The sequence below is a fragment of the Nematolebias whitei genome, chromosome 8, assembly GCF_014905685.2.
Source record: "Nematolebias whitei isolate Nwh7 chromosome 8, NemWhi1, whole genome shotgun sequence".
Lineage (NCBI taxonomy): Eukaryota > Metazoa > Chordata > Actinopteri > Cyprinodontiformes > Rivulidae > Nematolebias > Nematolebias whitei.
In genome coordinates this window covers 33,210,805-33,216,591 of record NC_056505.1, presented here as the reverse complement: position 1 = coordinate 33,216,591, position 5,787 = coordinate 33,210,805, and the positions used below count along the sequence as shown (strand labels likewise).

Below are 5,787 nucleotides of genomic sequence, written 5' to 3'. Positions count from 1 at the left end.
ATATATATATCAAACATCTACAATCTTCCTGTGAGTGTGAAGGCAGCAGCTGTAATTTGGCCTGCTGCCAACTTTGTCACCATATTTGGACTACAGTTTTAAATAATCCATCCGTTCATTTTCTTTACCTGCTATTTTGTGCAGGATTGTGAGGAGCTGGTTCCTTCTTCCTCTGCTCATAAGCCGAGAGGCGGGGGACACGCTGGACATGTCTCTTGTCCGTCACAGGGACACAGAGTGAGTCCTGTTTCAGATTCTTGACTTTTGAGCCATGCCAGTGTGTGTGTGGACCCCTTATCTATGGCAAGCCCTTTTAACATAAAATCGAGTAGTCTGACTATCTGTAGTTACATTCTAGATATCTTAAATTGAGTTTTGACTAGGCACAATTACATTTTGACTAGTCAAAATGTAATTCAAGATATCTTGAATGACGTCACTTTATTTGTCATTTGAAGGGTCAAACATCCGTAATTACAATTCAAGATATCTCGAATGTAATTATGACTAGTCAGAATGACACTTTTAGATATCTTGAATTAAGAAATGACGCGGAGGACCCGCGGCTGCTACTTAGCTGTTCAAACAGCTGCCTGCAGAATTTTGGGTGGCTGCAATGGCGCTAGCTGTTCTGGACAACATTGTTAGAAAATGCCACAACTTCCTGTGGCTCTAGTGTTAGACAGTGAGGAAAATGGCTCAGTCTCTGCGCTGTTGTTTTTGTTCAGTTCCTGGTTGTTCTTGTGGGGCAAGAAAACAACCGTATCTGTCCTACCACGCTCTCACAGCCTGCTTGAGTCACCATAATTAGTCAGTGTCTTACCTGAGAGAAGACTGACTGGCTTTTGGATTTTTGTATGTGAATGTGAGGCCCATGTTTGTTTGTTTTGCAATTCTTAAGTATTATTCATATTTATTTTTGTTAATTTCATATTTATATTCCAGGTTGAAGGTGACAGTTGAGTCTTGTGTAGGTTCTGTTCCACAGTGTTTACTGGTAAACAAACCCAAGTGTCTTTTCTGTGTATAAATGATGTCCTTGGGTGAAAGTCCTAAGGTGGTGTTGCAGTAAGTTTATAAAATAAAAATAACATCCATACCCAAGCTTGTCACATGTATGTAAGTTGTTCTAGTGTTACGTAGTTACCGGTAGATAGTTTGTTTTGAATTATTTTAAACATTCTTCAATTAAAACACACTTGAGCAGCATACTGTACTGTTTTTTTTATTTGTGGATTGATTCAGTTGGATTACAAGGAAAACAAGTGCAATTTACAATATCTAGTAAAAACAAAAAACATTTAACTATTTAAGTTAACATTTTATAACCGTACACTATAAATTGATAGTGGATTATAGATATTTTATCAAATTATGTAATTTCAAATTAAATAAATTGGCACATTTATGTATTTTTCATGAATAACTATTTACAGTATTTACATCTAAAAAGTTAAGTCTGGTCCTCTGGACATTCAAAAAACCAAAACAAACAAAAAAAAAGAAGAAGGTAGAAACGTTTCGTCTTTCATCCGAAAGGCTTCTTCAGTCTGAGGTGCTGCTCAAAGTCACTTTTATTGTCAAAAACTGCAACATGTACAGGACATACACAGGACTGAAATTACATTTCTCTCAGACCCCGGTGCAACAATAACCATTTAACATTAAAACATTTATTAAACATAAGCATAAAATGAAGTAATAAATGGTTCACACATTTACACATGGTTGTCAGCAGCAAACTGGTTGATCCACTCTGAGAAGGTGCTATTTAAGAGACTGAGCTGAAAACAGCACCTCAGACTGAGGAAGTCTCTCGGATGAGAGACGAAACGTTTCTACTTTTTGTGTGTGTTTGTTTTGTTGTTTTGCTTTTTGAATGTCCAGAGGACCAGACTTAACTTTTTTAGATTTTCCTACCTGGATCATTGAGCAGCATCAGGATATAGTATTTACAGTGATTCACACAGATTGAGACTGATTAAAAATATGAAGGAACAAAAGGGTGATTTATAAATTTTATGTTTCTTGCTGCATTGATATAAACACATGGATGAAGGTGTTGAAGTAAAACATGTCCAGTTTAGACTTCATCTGATCAATCAATCAATCAATCAATCATCAATCCATTCATCACACCATCCCCGTTCAACAGTTATTGTTTAGTGTACCCCCTGATCATCTGAGCTGTCAGTGCTGTCAGCAGACTCCTCTTCCGCACTTCCTCTGTAAGCAACACGGAAAGTGGAAACAGCTAGCAGTAAGCCTTGGTTGTTTAAGCTGTACCCACGCGGGACATCTGGACTGCTCCCTGGTTCTGGCCTGTACTTCATGTGACACTTGCAGAGACTGAAGGTGCATAAGTTGATCAAGTGTGGACACAAAACACATGTTGGGAAGACTATGCAGCATCGAAGGAAGAGCAGGAAGGTCTGGAGCCATGTGGTGCAGAATGATGCTACGCAGGACTTCTCAGGTGGGCACTGGTGAGACCTCAGTGAGCCCTGTGGCACAGGACCAAGTCTGGATGGTACCAGCTCCAAAGCTGAGAGACCATCTCTAGGATAAGTGTGATAAGTGGTTGAGACGCCAGCTGGTGCTGTTTTTCTCCCGATGCCAGGATGTCAGGATCTGGAAGTGGTCCTACAAACACACGAGTGACAGAATCACAATAAGTTTTGACAAAGGAAACATGGACATAAAAACATTAACCCAAAGGTTATACCTGTGAAAGCTCTGTAAAGCGTGGAGTGCAAACATCTTTTCACCACAGTTTTGGGCTTTCACACCACCACCACCTCGCTGGCAGGTTCAGGATGGATTCCCTTTCAAGAAATAAACATAAAAATACGTCAAAATAAAAAATAAATAAATGTAAAGAGACAAATGAGCAATTTGGTAGGACACAATGAGACAGATCTGAGAGTTAAGATTTTTACTTAACTTGCAAATATTACTAAGTCATAGAGGTTGAACCTGCATTATTCATTACCTACAAAAACAAACAATTCTAAACAAGTTAGGAGAGAAAAATATATTTGACACAATATTGAGACTATGACAAATTTCACATGGCACTAATAATATACAGGTGGGAAAGTTATTACAATTGTTGTTATGAGAATCATAACCATCATATACTAAATAATATAACAGAAAAGAATGTGTTCCACTCTTATTTTATTTTTTTACCTGTGTTCTTTGTCTGTGCCATCTTTGTAAATCTCTTGTGCGGGCCAGTACAGGAGGACCAGTTGGCAGCTGGAGTTGGGAGTAGTGGGCAGTCTGGTAAAAAAAAAGTGCAACTACATGGTTACAAAAACCTTTACCAGCTGCACTTCTACAGAAATAAGCCAACATTTCTTTTTTCAACACCCAGTGAGATCTAAAATAGATCTGTTTTTAGCACACACACACACATATATATAATTAATACTTGTTATAACATATTTAGCTTTAAACAAGTAATAGATTGTAGATTGATTCACTTAACACATCACCTTACATATACACAGCACGCTACATACACACATAAACATATGTTTGGCACTAATGGAACCTCATAAAAATATAATTAAAGATTTTATATCATGTCTGTCTCAAACACTCCAAATAATGTAGCACACTAAATTAGACTTCTTTATTACGATGTTTATGCGCTTCATATGTTGTAGCTAACGGTTAGCTTGCTAAGCTACGTCTTTTCTTACCTTGACAGCTGTGGAGATTTTCTTCATGGAAGAACTTTTATCCTTTCACGTTTATTAGTTCGAGAATTCGCCGCTGCGATTTCCTCCTCAGCAGCGAAAGAAAAGATTGGCAAATTAAGCAAAGATGTTGAAAAGAGAGACATTTCTCCTTAGTGCAAAAACTCGCAAAGCAGGAAGTGTCGGTTTCCGGTTGTCGTGAAAAAGACGTCGCAAAAGAGTATTCTTGTTGCAGATACAATAAATAATCCGAGCTGCCGCGCTAAAAATCATGTTAAAAATACGAGCGTTGTGTTGGACTGACCTGATTTTGCAGATTATAAAATAAAAAGGCTACAATGCCTTATGATTTTTCCGCCAAAATGCTACGTAAATATGTGACGTTTTGACTAGTCAGAATAACAATTCAAGATATCTTGAATGTCATTCTGACTAGTCAAAATGTGAATTCAAGATATCTTAAATAGAAAAGCCGTCTACATGATAAAATATTCAAGATATCTTGAATTCATTTTGAGATATCTTAAAAGGAATTTTGACTAGTCATAAGTACAGTTCTAGATATCTTTAAGTTAGTTTTGCCTAGTCGTTATTTGCTTTCAAGATATCTACAATTTAATTTGCACTATAGTCAAAACTTCATTTGTGATATCTACAAATACATTTAAGATATCTTGAATAATGACGTAATTTAAGATATCTTTAATTGTAACTATAGTCAGAACTAAAAGTGAGATATCTTGAAAGCAAATAATGACTAGTCAAAATTAACTTAGAGATATCTAGAACTGTATTTTTGACTAGTCAAAATTCAGTTCAAGATATCTTGAATTGAAGCCTCCATACAACTCAATGGTAAATCTGACGTCATTATGACTAGTCAGAATGTAATTAGAGATATCTTAAATGAGTATTTTGACTATAGTCAAAATGCAATTCAAGATATCTTAAATAACCAACATGTCTAGTCAAAACTCAGTTTCAGATATCTGGAATGCAAGCGTGGTGAATCCTATTTTATGTTAAAAGGGCTTGCCATACCTCATCATGAATATGTTGCTGCCACACAGACTCATCTAAGCTCTGACTCCATTAGTCGTGATGATGATAAACCACCATAACTTTGGTTAAAAAAAAGTTTTGTGCACGCCCAAAACCCTCCACAACCAATCACAGCCTATGATTTTGTAAAACAAATCTCACCCCATCAGGCTCTCTCATGATCTTGTACAGGGGTGTACAATCCTGGTCTTCGAGGACCACTATCCTGCATGTTTGGGATGTTTCTATGCCTCAGCACACCTGATCTGAATCAATGAGTGTTTAACGAGCTTCTGCAGATCATGATTGTTTTGTGTCATGATGCATGCAAACAAGTTGAGTCAGGTTGAGTCTGGATGGATTCTTCTTTGTTGAAACATTTCGTCTTTTACCCAAAAGACTTCTTCAGTCTGGGGATGAACTCAGTCTTATAAATAGTAGCTTCTCCTAGTGGTTGCTGGTTGATCCACTTTTTTTTTTGCCAAGATGGCCGTCCTCAGCCGAGTCGCAACTTCACAGGCTCCCAGTGAACACAATCTTTTTTTTGTTCCTGTAGTTTCTGTTTTAACTTTTTTTTGCGCTTACAATGCACATCCACAGTACGGGTGTGACCGCGACACACTTGTGGAGTTTTTTTGTGTCGAAGCTTTGCTGTCGTGGTTCAGTCCTTACAGCCTCGGGCTCAGGACTGTCATGGCGGCTGTCTCAATGATCCTCCATCTGCCTGCACTGACCGAACTCTACGGACCTGTTCAGTTCCGTGGGGAAACATTGGAAGTTTTCCATCTGCCAGACCCAATTCTGGAGGACAGTCTGGGAGGGCAGCTGCTGCAGTCATTGTTACCATCAAGCTGCTGACGGGACCTGCTAATGCAGCTAACAAGACCATGCTGCTAACAAGACCATGCTGCTAACAAGACCATGCTGCTAATGGGACCATGTTGCTAACAGTGTCGTGCTGCTAAAAGTATCATGCTGCTAACAGTATCGTACTGCTAACAAGTCCATGCTGCTAACAGTATCATTCTGCTAAAAGTAT

At 38.1% G+C, this 5,787-nt stretch overlaps 1 protein-coding gene and 1 long non-coding RNA gene across 2 annotated transcripts in view; both read right to left on the bottom strand.

Moving 5' to 3' along the window:
- The window catches only part of arhgap25 (Rho GTPase activating protein 25), a 37,767-nt gene that overhangs the window by 26,702 nt on the left and 5,278 nt on the right, over positions 1 to 5,787 (bottom strand). The window lies entirely within an intron of this gene.
- On the bottom strand, positions 2,077 to 3,938 carry LOC119414113. The gene is made up of 4 exons (XR_005186988.1): positions 3,711 to 3,938; positions 3,193 to 3,285; positions 2,726 to 2,825; positions 2,077 to 2,643 (listed from the first exon to the last, which is right to left on the bottom strand). It is a non-coding gene; the product is annotated as an uncharacterized LOC119414113 (long non-coding RNA).